The following is a 16,943-nucleotide window of genomic DNA, read 5'->3' on the forward strand; positions in this document are numbered from 1 at the left end:
CGCGCACAGGAGTGTAAATTTGGATGAGGTCCGAGATATACTGAGGTGCCAGTCCATGTAAAGCTTTAAAAACAAACAGCAAGGATTTAAAATCAATTCTAAAATGAACAGGGAGCCAGTGCAAACTCCGAAGAATTGGGGTTATATGCTGTTAAAAGTCGTGCTGCCGCGTTCTGGACTAACTAACCCTTGTGCAATCATGTTCACACATCTGAAAACAGTTTAGCTCGTTACAGAAGCTACAAAACTGACCTTCCTTTGAGCAGATTGAGTTTCTGGAGCATCACATTTGTGGGGTCAATTTAACGCTCAAAATGGCCAGAAAAAGGGAACTTTCATCTGAAACTCGACAGTCTATTCTTGTTCTTAGAAATGAAGGCTATTCCACAAAATTGTTTGGGTGACCCCAAACTTTTGAACGGTAGTGTATATAAATATAATAGTCAAACAATACTACTATATATACTAACTAAGGAAATGGAGTGTGTCAAAACCCAAGAGTGTGTGTGTGAGGCTATGTGTGTAGTTAGCTGAAGTGTGTGTTACCAAGTGTTGAACGAGAGACGAGGAAGTCCAGGGGAGAGAGAAGTCTACAAGTCCGAGTCCAAAGCGGGGGAAGTCAAGGATCGAGGGAGGCAGTCAGAGTCCAGAGGGAGATCCAGGGAAAAGTGAGACGCACAGCTCACTTTCCAGGCGATGGAGGGTACTGCGGGGACGACACAAGAAAACACACACTGAAAACACGGAGGGGCAAACCACAGAGAGAGCAGAATTGCATCAAGCAGGACGTGGCTTACTGTACGCGAACAGAAGGTTATATTCCGGCCCGGCATGGCAGGTTGTGCGAGCTTATGAAGGCAGCTCGTTCATCCCAGGCAGGTGCGCAGATTGCAGATCTCCTGCAGCCGTGCGGAAGTGCGCCCACAGCGGAGAGGAAACTGGAGTGCACAGATGGACGAGCGGCGGTGGCAGGAGTCTGAGCCGTAACATATTTTCATAAAAAAGGCGCACCGGATTATAAGGCGCATTAAAGGAGTCATATTATGATTTTTTTCTTGAATGTAAAACACTTCCTTGTGGTCTACATAACATGTAATGGTGGTTCTTTGGTCAAAATGTTACATAGATGATGTTTTACAGATCATCTTCAAGTCGCTTTCTGACAGTCGCTTCCGGATGCGCCGTTTTGTGGGCGGTCTTATTTACGTGGCTCACCTTCGACAGCGTCTTCTCCCCGTCATCTTTGTTGTAGCGGTGTAGCGTGCAAGGACGGGAGTGGAAGAAGTGTCAAAAGATGGAGCAAACTGTTTTAATGACATTCAGACTTTACTTCAATCAATAACTGAGCAGCATCTCCTCATCCGTGGCTCACTAGTGCAACAACAACGCTTGAAATGTGTCCCGTGAAAAACCGTCCGACCGAAACTCTCTAATAACTAAAGTTCCCTTGGGTAAATTATGTAAACCCACGACACTGGTAGTTTTTAGCGCTTCCATAGCGATATATAAGTTAGAACTTATGGCAACGGCAGAGGATGAATGTCCCATAACAAGAAGATAGCAAAAAAGAAGAAGCTTATCGACTACAGCATCATCATGGACTACAATAGCAGACTCGAGCAAATTTTCAGGACCTATGCAGATCCCAAATACACATCAGCAGGTACCAGAAGGTAAGAAAAGTTGGTTTTGTATAATATTGCATAACAAAACGCCAGATAATATGTCTGCTAATGGGTGCCATTTTACGGTCCTTATACACACACCAGGGTAATAATTGTATCTCTGACTACGGTAGCCGTAATGGGCCGACAATCCATCAAGAGGTGCGGCTTCAAAGTCATACTAAAACATTTTGACAGATTTTTGAGTGCTGTGTGTAATGTTCTTTATTTTCAATGGAACATTTCAAGTTTCTGTGTTGTTTACAGTCTACACGTATCTCTTATGTGTGACTACTAGCTTCAATGTCGGTAAGCACAACCAGAATTATGCCGTGCATTAGGCACACAGGGTTATAAAGCGCACTGTCCATTTTTGAGAAAATTAAATGATTTTAAAGGCCTACTGAAACCCACTACTACCGACCACGCAGAAATCTTAACATTGCAACACATGCCAATACGGCTGGGTTAACTTATAAAGTGCAATTTTAAATTTCCCGCTAAACTTCCGGTTGAAAACGCCTTTGGATGATGACGTATGCGCGTGACGTAGCCAGTGAAACAGAAGTATCGGTAACCCATTGAATACAATACAAAATAACTCTGTTTTCATCTCATAATTCCACAGTATTCTGGACATCTGTGTTGGTGAATCTTTTGCAATTTGTTTAATGAACAATGAAGACTGCAAAGAAGAAAGTTGTGGGTGGGATCGGTGTACTAGCGGCGGACTACAGCAACACAACCAGGAAGACTTTGACTCGGATAGCAGACGCGCTAGCCGACGCTAGCCACCGACCGCACGGATGATCGTGGTGAAGTCCTTCGTCCTTCCGTCGATCGCTGGAACGCAGGTGAGCACGGGTGTTGATGAGCAGATGAGGGCTGGCTGGCGTAGGTGGAGCGCTAATGTTTTATCGTAGCTCTGTGAGGTCCCGTTACTAAGTTAGATTCAATGGCGTCGTTAGCAACAGCATTTTTAAGCTTCGCCAAGCTGGAAAGCATTAACCGTGTATTTACATGTTCATGGTTTAATAGTATTGTTGATTTTCTGTCTATCCTTCCATTCAGGGGTTTATGTATTTTGTTTCTATCTGCATTTGAGCCCGATGCTATCACGTTAGCTCCCTAGCTAAGTTAGCTTCAATTGCGTCATTAGCAACAGCATTGTTAAGCTTCGCCAGGCTGGAAAGCATTAGCCATGTATTTACATGTCCATGGTTTAATAGTATTGTTGATCGTCTGTCTATCCTTCCAGTCAGGGATTCATTAATTTTGTTTCTATATGCAGTTAAGCACGATGCTATCACGTTAGGTCTGTAGCTAAAGTGTTTCATCGATGTATTGTCGTGGGGATAAAAGTCACTGTGAATGTCCGATTCGCGTTCTCAACTCTCATTTTCAAGAGGATATAGTATCCGAGGTGGTTTAAAATACAAATCCGTGATCCACAATAGAAAAAGGAGAGAGTGTGGAATCCAATGAGCCAGCTTGTACCTAAGTTACGGTCAGAGCGAAAAAATATATGTCTTGCACTGCATTCTAGTCGTTCACTCTAATGTTCCTCATCCACGAATCTTTCATCCTCGCTCAAATTAATGGGGTAATCGTCGCTTTCTCGGTCCGAATCGCTCTAGCTGCATTGAAAACAATAGGAAAATATGAGGAGGCGATCAACAGACTACGTCACGCTACTTCCGGTAGGGGCAAGGCTTTTTTTTATCAGAGACCAAAAGTTGCGAACTTTATCGTCGTTGTTCTATACTAAATCCTTTCAGCAAAAATATAGCAATATCGCGAATCAAGTATGACACATAGAATGGATCTGCTATCCCCGTTTAAATAAAAAAAAATCATTTCAGTAGGCCTTTAAGTGCGCCTTATAGTCCGAAAAATACGGTAAACCATGTTTTTGGGGACAGTGCACTTGACACACACTCTCTTCAAAGGGGCCTGACCAGCCAGGGGCCAGCACTCTGCATCCCTCTCAGGCCGTCTCTGTGCCTGCCTCCTTGACACGTGGCCACCTCAAACTACCAAACAAAATACAGTTCCCAACTGACTGCTCCATGTCAGGTGATGTGTTTCCTTTTCAAAATTGTGGACTACTTGTCATCCAAAATCTGTGTGAAAACCACCATGCTCGTAATGCCATTGCTATGAAGATGTGGACGCAACAACCTTTTGAAGATTGGTAAGTTAATGTTAACACGACAGCTTCTAATCCTATAGTTGGAGCACCAACTATACACAATCCCTACTGGTGAGTACTGTACATTCAAAGCTATTATATATGCTGCAAGTGTAAATGTGACTATATACCGTATTTTTTCGGACTATAAGGCACGCTTAAATTCCTTTAATTTTCTCAAAAATCAACAGTGCGCCTTATAACCCGGTGCGCCTAATATACGGAATAATTCTGGTTGTGCTTATCAACCTCGAAGCAATTTTATTTGGTGCATGGTGTAATGATAAGTGTGACCAGTAGATGGCAGTCAAACATAAGATATAAGTGTAGGCTGCACCGTTTGATGTGCTTCAACATACGAGTATTATTATGGTGTGTGTATAAGGTAAGACATATTATCTGGCGTTTTGTTTCGCATTATTATGCAAAAGCAACTTTTCTTACCTTCTGGTACCTGCTGATCTGTATTTGGGAGCTGCATAAGTCCTGAAAAATTGCGCGTGTCCGCCTTTGTAGTCCATGCTGACACCGTAGTCGATAAACTTCTTCTTTTTCTCTATCTTCGTTAAAACATACTGGTATAGTGAGTTTACATTATTCACCCAAGGAACTTTAATTATTAGAGAGTTCCGGTCGTACGATTTTTCGCGGGACACATTTTCGGCCTTGTTGTAGTGAGCCACGGATGAGGAGATGCTGCTCCGCTATTGATTTAAGTAAAGTCTGAACGTCATTAAAACAGTTGGCTCCATCGTTTAACACTTCTTCCACTCCCGTCCCTGCACGCTACACCAAAGATGACAACAAAGGTGAGCCACGTAAATACTGTAAGACGGTCCATAAAACAGTTCATCCGGAAGCGACTGTCAGAAAGCGACTTGAAGATGATCTGTAAAACATAATCTATGCAACATTTTGACCAAAGAACTACCATTACATGTTATGTAGACCACAAGGAAGTGTTTTCAATTTAGAAAATAATAATAATAACATGACTCCTTTAATGCGCCCTATAATCCGGTGCGCCTTATATATGAAAACAGATCAAAAATAGCCCTATGGCCCGGAAAATACGGTACATGAAACCTTGGCTCCAATAGTCAATTCAGTATATCCATATTTTACGATATTACAGTATGTCTACTATGTTGGATTAAATGAGTGTAATTGTGACTATGTGGGCAGTATTTCATGTCTCGAGGGCTGTCATAGTATTGAAAAACTAATACCCAAACCCATAAACAGGTTTTTTATGCTCAAGCTATGGACATATTTGATTTATAATGAATAATATCATGGAAATTAATCAACCATGGTCATGCTCTGAACCAGTTAACAATGATAAACGAGGGACGACTGTATATTGAGAATGTTCTGATCAGGGTTTTATATTGCCGATTTCCGATCATCCATGAGGGAGATCGGCCGATACCTATCACAAGTAATAACTGTACATTTTTCAATGTATTTATTGTGAGTGTTTAACTAGTTCCTTATTTTCTTTTATTAGATACAATTATTTGATCAGAAGTAAGTCAATAGTCAAGGCCTTTCAAGGAATTCCGGGCCCCCTGAAAGAATATCAGTGTGGACCTCTTAACCCATTCATTGCCACTGTCAATGATTTTTAGTGTTCTTGATGGTACCTGGTGTAATGCACCCGATTCCTTTTGTATGATTAACCACTTAACAAGTCAGAGTATCATTATGTAAATTATGTATTATTTGTTGTCTTTTAACTTCTTTGTATTTAGGCTATTCAAATTTCCCACTACTAACACATCATACAAGACTTAGACTTCGACTTCGACTTCCTTTTATTGTCATTCAAATTTTTACTTTGCAGTACAGATAAGAACTCCCAGAATTCCCAGAGTCCAAAAAAAGTCTGCGGGCTATAGAGCGTTTTCTATTCGGGCTCCAGTACTATGGAATGCCCTCCCGGTAACAGTTAGAGATGCTACCCCAGTAGAAGCATTTAAGTCCCATCTTAAAACTCATTTGTATACTCTAGCCTTTAAATAGACCCCCTTTTTGGACCAGTTGATCTGCCGTTTCTTTTATTTTCTCCTCTGCCCCCCTCTCCCTTGTGGAGGGGGTGACACAGGTCCGGTGGACATGGATGAAGTGCTGGCTGTCCAGAGTCGGGACCCGCGGTGGACCGCTCGCCTGTGCATCGGTTGGGGACATCTCTGCGCTGCTGACCCGTCTCCGCTCGAGATGGTCTCCTGCTGGCCCCACTATGGACTGGACTCTCACTATTACGTTAGATCTACTATGGACTGGACTTTCACAATATTATGTCAGACCCACTCGACGTCCATTGCATCTGGTCTCCCCTAGAGGGGGGGGGGGGGGGGGGGGGGGGGGGTGTCACCCACATATGCGGTCCTCTCCGAGGTTTCTCATAGTCATTGGGATTGTGAGTTTTTCCTTGCCCTTATGTGGGCTCTGTACCGAGGATGTCGTTGTGGCTTGTGCAACCCTTTGAGACACTTGTGATTTAGGGCTATATAAATAAACATTGATTGATTTTGATTGAAGAACGAAATTGTGTGGCATTAGCTCATGGTAGTGCAGGATAAAAGAGCAATAAGTTGCAGATATAAATAAATAGATTACTGTACAGATAAATATATTGCACTTACACCACATTGAACACATCATGATAACATAACTGACTTTCGCCTGACGCTATAATTATTAATTATGAGCATCTGACAAATGCTATTATTAATTACTCAGTAATTTTTAATTATTAATAATAACTTTTAATAATTGCTCTGTAATTATTAATTACAGAGTAGAACTTGAATGCGTCATAATACAAGTCAATGGATCTTCTGATGGGCTCATACTGGAGCACTTCAAGGCCTACTGAAATGATTTTTTTTTATTTAAACGGGGATAGCAGATCCATTCTATGTGTCATACTTGATCATTTCGCGATATTGCCATATTTTTGCTGAAAGGATTTAGTAGACAACATCGACGATAAGGTTCGCAACTTTTGGTCGCTGATAAAAAAAAACCTTGCATGTACCGGTAGTGGCGTGACGTCACAGGTTAAAAGGCTCCTCACATTTCCCCATTGTTTACACCAGCAGCGAGAGTGATTCGGACCAAGAAAGCGACGATTACCCCATTAATTTGAGCGAGGATGAAAGATTTGTGGATGAGGAATGTTAGAGTGAAGGACTAGAGTGCAGTGCAGGACGTATCTTTTTTCGCTCTGACCGTAACTTAGGTACAAGGGTTCATTGGATTCCACACTCTCTCCTTTTTCTATTGTGGATCACGGATTTGTATTTTAAACCACCTCGGATACTATATCCTCTTGAAAATGAGAGTCGAGAACGCGAAATGGACATTCACAGTGACTTTTATCTCCACTACAATACATCGGCGAAGCACTTTAGCTACGGAGCTAACGTGATAGCATCGGGCTTAACTGCAGATAGAAACAAAATAAATAAACCCCTGACTGGAAGGATAGACAGAAAATCAACAATACTATTAAACCATGGACCTGTAAATACACGGTTAATGCTTTCCAGCTTGGCGAAGCTTAACAATGCTGTTGCTAACGACACCATTGAAGCTAACTTAGCAACCGGACCTCACAGAGCTATGCTAAAAACATTAGCTATCCACCTACGCCAGCCAGCCCTCATCTGCTCATCAACACCCGTGCTCACCTGCGTTCCAGCGATCGTCGGCGCGACAAAGGACTTCACCCGATCATAGATGCGGTCGGCGGCCCGGAGACGGAGGAAGTCAAGGTGAGGTCGGCGGCTAGCGTGTCTGCTATCCATCTCAAAGTCCTCCTGGTTGTGTTGCTGTAGTCCACCGCTAATACACCGATCCCACCTACAACTTTCTTCTTTGCAGTCTTCATTGTTCATTAAACAAATTGAAAAAGATTCACCAACACAGATGTCCAGAATACTGTGGAACTTTGACATGAAAACAGAGCTTTTTGTATTGGATTCAATGTGTCCGCATTCCGTTTCAACGATTGACGTCACGCGCATACGTCATCATACATAGACGTTTTCAACCGGAAGTTTAGCGGGAAATTTAAAATTGCACTTTATAAGTTAACCCGGCCGTATTGGCATGTGTTGCAATGTTAAGATTTCATCATTGATGTATAAACTATCAGACTGCGTGGTCGGTAGCAGTGGGTTTCAGTAGGCCTTTAAGTGATATGTGTGTAACACACACACTTTTTTTTATAAGGACCTGGTGACTTGTCCAGAGTGTAATGCGGCAAGATGACAGTTAACGTAGGCTCCAGTGAGCAGCCTGTGCTCCATCAAAGGTAACGTTACAGACATTAAATGAATGAAGAAATAGGCTGATTGTTTCAGCCACCGTCAATAGTTTTACTCTCTCCCCATTCTTATAAAAAAAATGTCAATATCCTGGGCCCCTGATCTGCTGCTACTCGCTTGGCCTTCTTCTCAACTCTTTAATGGTGTCCGGACTTGTGTTTTTGGGCGGCGGAGTGGCATCCTAAACCTGCTGGAGTTCACTCGCGCTCACTTAATTACGATAAGGAAGAACGAGCCGCGATTTGGACCAATGTTCCTTGTAATTTTTTATATGTTCCACACTAGACATCATAACAAGTTAAAAGTTGTATTTTAATTATCAAATAACAGCAGTCCTTTCCATTATAATATGTTATAATGCTGCTATAACCTAACCTGCAAAACAGCAACACACACACAACATTGTTTATGACATTGATTGGCTGTGTGTAAACCGTATCACATTGGAACGACCAAACAGTTATAGCTTATGTGTTGTGTTGGAGTTGTCCGACTGTGTTTGCGGCCGTGAACGCATCACTGGCTGAGCCAAGTGTGTGCGTCTTTTGGCGCAAATAAAAAAAGAGTGATTGCTGTCAATATAAAATTGTGCGAGAATGGCAGAAAGTGAACAGTTTTTGATGGTTATTTTGTTTCTGATGTTGTTTTGGTGTGGTTACGGCCAAATAGTGATCAGTTTTGCTCAATAAAACAACTGTTAATGCAGACCACCTCCTTTTCCTTCTTAAAACACTTCGTTATTGTTTTATTTGTTGTGACCACCTGTTGAAATTGGTACCGAATAATTTATGTGTTTATTTTGTTTAGGGTGGACTTTGGATTTTGTGCGCTGGGTAGATTTTCTGTGCGCAAAGGACATTGGGAGCAGTGCGCATATCAGAGGGAACATTGGTGTGGAGTCTGTGGACCAAACCATTTTTTTAAGAAGGGTATTAAGAGGGTTATGGAAATTGTTACAATTACAATATTATATGACTGGTGCCTTTGCTTTTATTCGGATTCACCCGTTTGTAGGGTTGGGTTAGGTGCTAATGAATCAAAAACGGTACTATACTCTGTTTGAAAACTACCGGTTCCCGGGCATGACGTCATGTCGAGACATTGCTGGTTTTACGAGCAGACGAGCATGTTTGGCAGCGCACAATCACAGAGTGCTTACAAGCAGACACAGTGTGTAGGCAGAAAAGGGAGAACGGACGCATTTTGGCCTAACAACTAAAGATAAAGGTGAAGTTGTAACACCGAAACGCCCTCAGGAAGAGGTGCTTTAAGACATGGCTGGCTAGCTAGCGGTTAGCATCCATCCGCAGTCGGCAGTGTTTTAGCTACTTCTAAATCACTAATTCTCGCCTCCATGGCGACAAATAAAGTCAGTTTCTTACAAGTGTCATCTCTGCAGGACGAGGAATAGCGAAACACGCTTCACTACACACCGTAGCTCACCGGCGTCACCGCTAACAAAAGCTAGCGCTACTCAATGTAAACAAATGCCATGAATGGCACCTGACATCCACTGTAAGGATACCAAGTACAAGAGCCTATCTAGTCGATACTACTATGATTACATCGATATTTTTTATCGTCACAAAATATTTTTTCTTTTAAATTCATATTATATTCATAAACTCAGTAAATATGTCCCTGGACACATGAGAACTTAAATTATGACCAATGTAAGATCCTGTAACTACTTGGTATCGGATCGATTCCTACATTTGTGGTGTCATCCAAAACTAATGTAAAGTATCAAACAACAGAAGAATACGGGATTATTACATTTTAACAGAAGTGTAGATAGAACATGTTGAAACGGAAAATAAGCAGATATTAACAGTAAATGAACAAGTAGATTGATAATACTTTTTTAAAGCGTGTCCTTGATAATTTTGACAAAATAGGAAAATGGGGAATGACACAATATGTTAAATTAAAGCCAAATTAGGAGCCTTTGTTTGTTTACTTACTACTAAAAGACAAGTTGTCTTGTATGTTCCTTATTTTATTTAACGACACAATTGTTCTTCGATTGCAATAATTAAAATATGTTTAATGTACCATTAGATTTTTTTGTTAAAATAAAGCCAATGATGCAGTTTTTTTGTGGTCTCCTTTATTTAGAAAAGTATCGAAATACATTTTGGTACCTGTACCAAAATGTATTTCGAAATAAGTTAAAGTTAAAGTACCAATGATTGTCACACACACACACTCAGTGTGGCGAAATTATTCTCTGCATTTGACCCATCACCCTTAATCACCCCCTGGGAGGTGAGGGGAGCAGTGAGCAGCATCGGTGGCCGCGCCCGGGAATCATTTTTGGTGATTTAACCCCCAATTTGAACCCTTGACGCTGAGTGCCAAGCAGGGAGGTAATGGGTCCCATTTTTATAGTCTTTCGTATGACTCGGCCGGGGTTTGAACTCACAACCTACCGATCTCAGGCCGGACACTCTAACCACTAGGCCACTGAGTAGGGTGTGTGGGCCCTAGTAGTGTTGTGTCGTTCGCGAACGATTCGTTCGAAAGAACGAATCTTTTGAGTGGGGGGAGTGGGGGGATTCGGTGAACGAATTTTTTGAACGAATCATTTTAAGGAACTGATTCTAGTGATTCAGTACAGTCAAAAGAACTGCCGATCCCATCACTCGGCCCTAGTGGGCTGTGGGCCTGGAGAATTACCATGAATTGATTAACGTAGACCCCGACTTAAACAAGTTGAAAAACGTATTCGGGTGTTACCATTTAGTGGTCAATTGTACGGAATATGTACTGTACTGTGCAATCTACTAAAAAAGTCTCAATCAATCAATCAATCAATGTCTTCACTTTTACACCTTATACGAAGGCCCTGTCAATAGTACACAATAACTAAATTAAAACACGTTTTCCCCTCAAAGACCTCCTGTGTCTAGTAACGTATTCTCTGAATTTGTAAAAATTGACAAAAACTACAACAACCAAATTTTTTTTTAAGAAAATTAAAATCTTGATCCAATCATTCCAATATTGATCATACACTGATGTTCCCCTTGGTGTCTACACCACCAATTTATGGATCGATCCCTCCTCCTAGTGTTGTGTACTGACTGTGACGATGTCACACCAACAGTTGTTGATATAGTATCCTGACTTACACTACCGTTCAAAAGTTTGGGGTCACATTGAAATGTCCTTATTTTTGAAGGAAAATCACTGTACTTTTCAATGAAGATAACTTTAAACTAGTCTTAACTTTAAAGAAATACACTCTATACATTACTAATGTGGTAAATGACTATTCTAGCTGCGAATGTCTGGTTTTTGGTGCAATATCTACATAGGTGTATAGAGGCCCATTTCCAGCAACTATCACTCCAGTGTTCTAATGGTACAATGTGTTTGCTCATTGGCTCAGAAGGCTAATTGATGATTAGAAAACCCTTGTGCAATCATGTTCACACATCTGAAAACAGTTTAGCTCGTTAAAGAAGCTACAAAACTGACCTTCCTTTGAGCAGATTGAGTTTCTGGAGCATCACATTTGTGGGGTCAATTAAACGCTCAAAATGGCCAGAAAAAGACAACTTTCATCTGAAACTCGACAGTCTATTCTTGTTCTTAGAAATTAAGGCTATTCCACAAAATTGTTTGGGTGACCCCAAACTTTTGAACGGTAGTGTATGTAAGACTTAAAAGTCTTACATAAGTGTTATGATGAAGGAAACACATGATGTAAGTGTCTATATTAGCTATAATAGCCTACTATCAAAGGCTGACGCCAATCTTTGTTGACAGAAATGTTGTATTTACATTTTTATTCTACACATTTTTACAACATTGGAAATCATTAGTAAAGTGGAGGCTTCTCACAGGATGAAGTAACTTCTGGAAATTACTGGCTCAGAATGGCCAAAGGTATAGATGTGTGTGTCCAAGTTAAAGGAAACGGCAGGTTGACTTCTTCTAATGGATTTACTACAATCTTTGCAAGCTGGGTAAAGTTTGCTGTGGTCTGGAACAACATGGCACATAAACAACTATGAGAAATGCAGCCAATATTACATACAGATAATGTGTCATGAGACATGCAAATATAAATTAAACACACAGAGGACATAAGCCTAAATAGCATGTTAGCATTGGTTAGCTTGCAGTCATGGATTGACCATATTGATTGATTGATTGATTGAGACTTTTATTAGTAGGTTGCACAGTGAAGTACATATTCCGTACAATTGACCACTAAATGGTAACATCCGAATAAGTTTTTCAACTTGTTTAAGTCGGGGTCCACTTAAATTGATTCATGATACAGATATATACTATCATATATACTATCATCATAATACAGTCATCACACAAGATAATCACATTGAATTATTTACATTATTTACAATCAGGGGTGTGGAGGGAGGGGGGGGGGGTTGGGGGGGGATATGGACATCAAGTAGTGGACATAGAGAGAGAGAGAGAGAGAGAGAGAGAGAGAGAGAGAGAGATCAGAAGGCATAAGGAAAAGAAAAAGTATCTGCATTTGATTGTTTACATTTGATTATTAGCAATCCGGGGAGGGTGTTAGTTTAGGGTTGTAGCTGCCTGGAGGTGAACTTTTATTGCGGTTTTGAAGGAGGATAGAGATGCCCTTTCTTTTATACCTGTTGGGAGCGCATTCCACATTGATGTGGCATAGAAAGAGAATGAGTTAAGACCTTTGTTAGTTCGGAATCTGGGTTTAACGTGGTTAGTGGAGCACCCCCTGGTGTTGTGGTTATGGCGGTCATTTACGTTAAGGAAGTAGTTTGACATGTACTTCGGTATCAGGGAGGTGTAGCGGATTTTATAGACTAGGCTCAGTGCAAGTTGTTTAACTCTGTCCTCCACCTTGAGCCAGCCCACTTTAGAGAAGTGGGTAGGAGTGAGGTGGGATCTGGGGTGGAGGTCTAGAAGTAACCTGACTAGCTTGTTCTGGGATGTTTGGAGTTTAGATTTGAGGGTTTTGGAGGTGCTAGGGTACCAGGAGGTGCATGCGTAATCGAAAAAGGGTTGAACGAGAGTTCCCGCCAGAATCCTCAAGGTGCTTTTGTTGACCAAAGAGGAAATTCTGTAGAGAAATCTCGTTCGTTGGTTAACCTTTTTGATTACCTTGGTTGTCATTTTATCACAGGAAAGGTTAGCCTCTAGAATGGAACCTAGGTAGGTGACCTCATCTTTCCTGGTGATGACACTGTCACCTACTTTTATGGTGAAGTCATTGACTCTCTTAAGTTTGATGTGGGACCCAAACAGGATGGATTCTGTTTTACCCAAGTGGATGGATAGCTTGTTGTCAGCAAGCCAGGTGCAAGTTCTACAGAGCTCAGCACTGAGGATTTTCTCCACCTGTGACTTGTCCTTGCCGGATACCAGCAAGGCAGAGTCATCCGCAAACAAAAACAATTCACAGTCGCATGCCGATGACATGTCGTTTATGTATATTAGGAACAGTAACGGTCCCAATATACTGCCTTGGGGGACTCCACAGCTCACCGAGAGGGGGGGGGGGGACACGGTGCCGTTCACCTCTACCACCTGCTCCCTCCCCTCCAAGTAAGACTGCATCCAGCTCCAAGAGGTTTTGTTAAATCCGATTGCTCTGAGCTTATCCAACAGTATAACGTGGTTAACGGTGTCAAAGGCCTTCTGAAGGTCCAGCATGACCATGCCGCAGTATTTGCCCGCGTCCACCTCATGTTTGATGTGGTCGGTCAGATAGAGAAGACATGTGTCAGTGGAGTGGTTAGTTCTGAAGCCGGATTGGAATTTGTACATGAGTTTATTAGTGGCAAGGTAACTATCGACCTGTTCATAAACTATTTTCTCCATTACTTTCGAAATGGAGCTGAGAATAGAAACAGGTCGGTAGTTGCCAGGTTCCAATTTGCTTCCTTTTTTTAAAGAGGGGAGTTACTCTTGCTATCTTAAAATCTTTTGGTACTTGGCCTTGTGTAATTGATAGGTTTATTATGTGCGTGATGATCGGGGCAATGATGGAGGCAGAGTCCCTGAGGAATCTGGAGGGAATATTATCAAGGCCGGTGGCCTTGTTAGGGTGGAGCGCGCTCAATTTTTTAAACACCTCATCAGCTGTGACCATTTCTAATTTGAAATCATCGTTGGATACTCCTAGCTTTCTGTAGAAGGCTTTAATGTGTTCTACACCAAAGCGACCAGAGTGGTGGGACAGCTTGTTGACAAGAGTTGCGGCTATGCTGGTGAAAAAGATGTTGAGTCTGCTAGCTACCTCCATTTTGTCTGTAATGAGGGAGTCACCCTCCTTGATGCTGATGTTGGTGAGTCTTGTTTTAAGTTTCTGGCTGCAACCAGGAAGCTGGTTGTTGAGAATTTTCCAGAGCTCACGTGGCTTATTCGTGTTTTCCTCTATTTTGTCGTTAATGTATTTTTTTTTTTAAGGATTTAGTCAGGTTGGTTGACTTATTTCTTAATTTATTGCATTGCTTTTTCAGAGTTGAAAGGAGTGATTTGAGGTTGATATTATTGGGTTGTTTATCTACTTCTGTTTGACATTTTTGGTATTCAGAGTATTTCCTGTCTCTGTCTTTTATGGCAGCTAATAGGTCCGGATTCATCCATGGTTCCGAGCGGGCTTTGATCCTGACTGTTTTCACGGGAGCCATGTCATTTAGTATCTTTAGGAACGACGTTTTGAAGCGATCCCAAGCGACATCGACCAGGTTGCTCGCGAGCACAGGGGACCAGTCCCACTCATCTAATTTTAAATTGAAATTGTCATTGGAGTATTTTTTGAGGGATCTGGATTGGGCTGTTATGTGGCCATTGGCTTTAGGTTTAGCTATTTTACGGGTGCAGAAGGTTAGATAGTGGTCGCTAAGACCACAGATCATGACCCCACTATTTTTTATTTTAGGCCGGTCTGAAGTGAGAATGAGATCTATGGTTGATTGGGTGGAATCACACACCCTTGTGGGTAGCGCAATTAGCTGGGAAAGACCGTGCAGATTACAAAACTTGCTGAAGGATCTGAAGATAGGCGCATCTTTGTGTTGAATATCTGTGTTCAGATCCCCAGTTATAATTTTCTCCATGTTGTCTGTCCCCGCCAAGCATTCTTCCAAAGCCCCATAGAAATCACTCTGATTAGGGGGTCTATAAACAGTCCCTATTAGTACCGGCTTAGCATTTTTAAATTTGATTTCCGTCCACACAGATTCCAGGTCATTGTGGTTAAGATCAGTGCGAGTTATGTATTTAATATCCTGGTGAATATACATACAAACGCCCCCACCGTGTTTATTCCTATCCTTTCTGATAACCGAAAAGTTTTGTATTTCTATCTCTGAGTCAGAAATACTTTGATCAAATTTGGTTTCAGAGAAACACAAGATTTTTACCTTCGTGTTGAGGAACATTTCTCTGATTTGGTCGAGTTTGGCTCCAGAGAGGCTGTTCACATTAAGGTGGATGATGTGTAGTCCACTGGAACCAAAAAGAGCATCAGAGTCCGCTGTGTTATGGTACTGACCAGAAAAATTGTTGGTTATTATTGCTGTTGCAGTTGAAGAGCAAGGAGGGAGAGGAGAGAGAGGCATATTGATCGTCCTCCAGGTGAAGGGGGAGGGAGAGAAAGAGGGAGGGGAGGGAGAGGGAGGAGGAGGCCAGGTAGGGTTGCTGGGGGATGGGTTGGGTTTCCTTTTGGCGGGCTTTTTTGAAGACAAAAAGAAAGAGAATAACGAAAATGTTTGTGTAAAGGCGCCTCTAAATCCTGTGTATGCCGCGTCCTCGGCCGTCCGGGACCGGGGAGAGGTCGCGTGGACCCCCGCCATCTCGTGCAGTTCCCCGCAATCACCGATGTCTGGGTCGCCGTCCACCGCAGCCGCCGCGTCGTTCACCGCCGCTGAGTCGCTGCCTTCTCTGATGACCGGGTCGTCCTCCACTGCCGCCGCCGAGCCTCCGACCGTGTCGATGAACGGGGCGAAGTCCTCCGCCAATCCGCCGACCGCTGGAGCACAGGTGAGCTTGAGCCGGTAGCCGAGTTAGCTTCGATGGCGACGCTAGCAGTAGCATTGCTAGTCTTCGCCAGTCGGGACAACATTAACCGTGTTGTTGCAGGTCCAGGGTTGAGTTCAGTGTCTCCTGATAGTAGAAGTAATAGTAGTATTGTTGACTTTCTGTCTATCCTTCCAGTCAGGGGCATGTTTCTTCTGCCTCGATGTGCAGACAAGCACGATGCTAACACGTTAGCTCCAAAGCCAAGGTGCTTCGCCGATGTATTGTCGTGGAGATATATGCCTGATAAGCACTCCAGCAAGTCAATAAAATCAACAAAGCTCACCTTCGTGCATTCACGCACAGCATAAAATGTTTGGTGGACAAAATGAGACAAAGAAGGAGTGGCATAAAACACGTCTTCCCGTGGCAGCACCAAAGAAAGTTGTGCATGTAAACAAACAACGGTGCGTTCAAGGACTCTCGCCAAATACTCTCATCAGTGAAGCATGTATAACATAAACAGTGGGATTTCTAACAATTAGGAAGGTTTGTGTCATGTTTGCTCGATTACAGAAAATATATTAAAACTAGAGATGTCCGATAATATCGAGCTGCCGATATTATCGGCCGATAAATGCTTTAAAATGTAATATCGGAAATTATCGGTATCGGTTTCAAAAAGTAAACTTTATGACTTTTTAAAACGCCGCTGTACGGAGTGGTACACGGACGTAGGGAGAAGTACATAGCGCCAATATCAATCAA

The 16,943-nt window shown here is 42.2% G+C and overlaps 1 long non-coding RNA gene across 1 annotated transcript; it reads right to left on the reverse strand.

Moving 5' to 3' along the window:
- Positions 1 to 83: 83 nt before the first annotated feature.
- Positions 84 to 15,763, reverse strand: LOC133634924 (uncharacterized). The gene is made up of 3 exons (XR_009821990.1): positions 15,581 to 15,763; positions 798 to 976; positions 84 to 706 (listed from the first exon to the last, which is right to left on the reverse strand). It is a non-coding gene; the product is annotated as an uncharacterized LOC133634924 (long non-coding RNA).
- Between the last annotated feature and the right edge of the window lie 1,180 nt (positions 15,764 to 16,943).

Source organism: Entelurus aequoreus, linkage group LG19, assembly GCF_033978785.1.
Source record: "Entelurus aequoreus isolate RoL-2023_Sb linkage group LG19, RoL_Eaeq_v1.1, whole genome shotgun sequence".
In the NCBI taxonomy this organism is placed as follows: Eukaryota; Metazoa; Chordata; class Actinopteri; order Syngnathiformes; family Syngnathidae; genus Entelurus; species Entelurus aequoreus.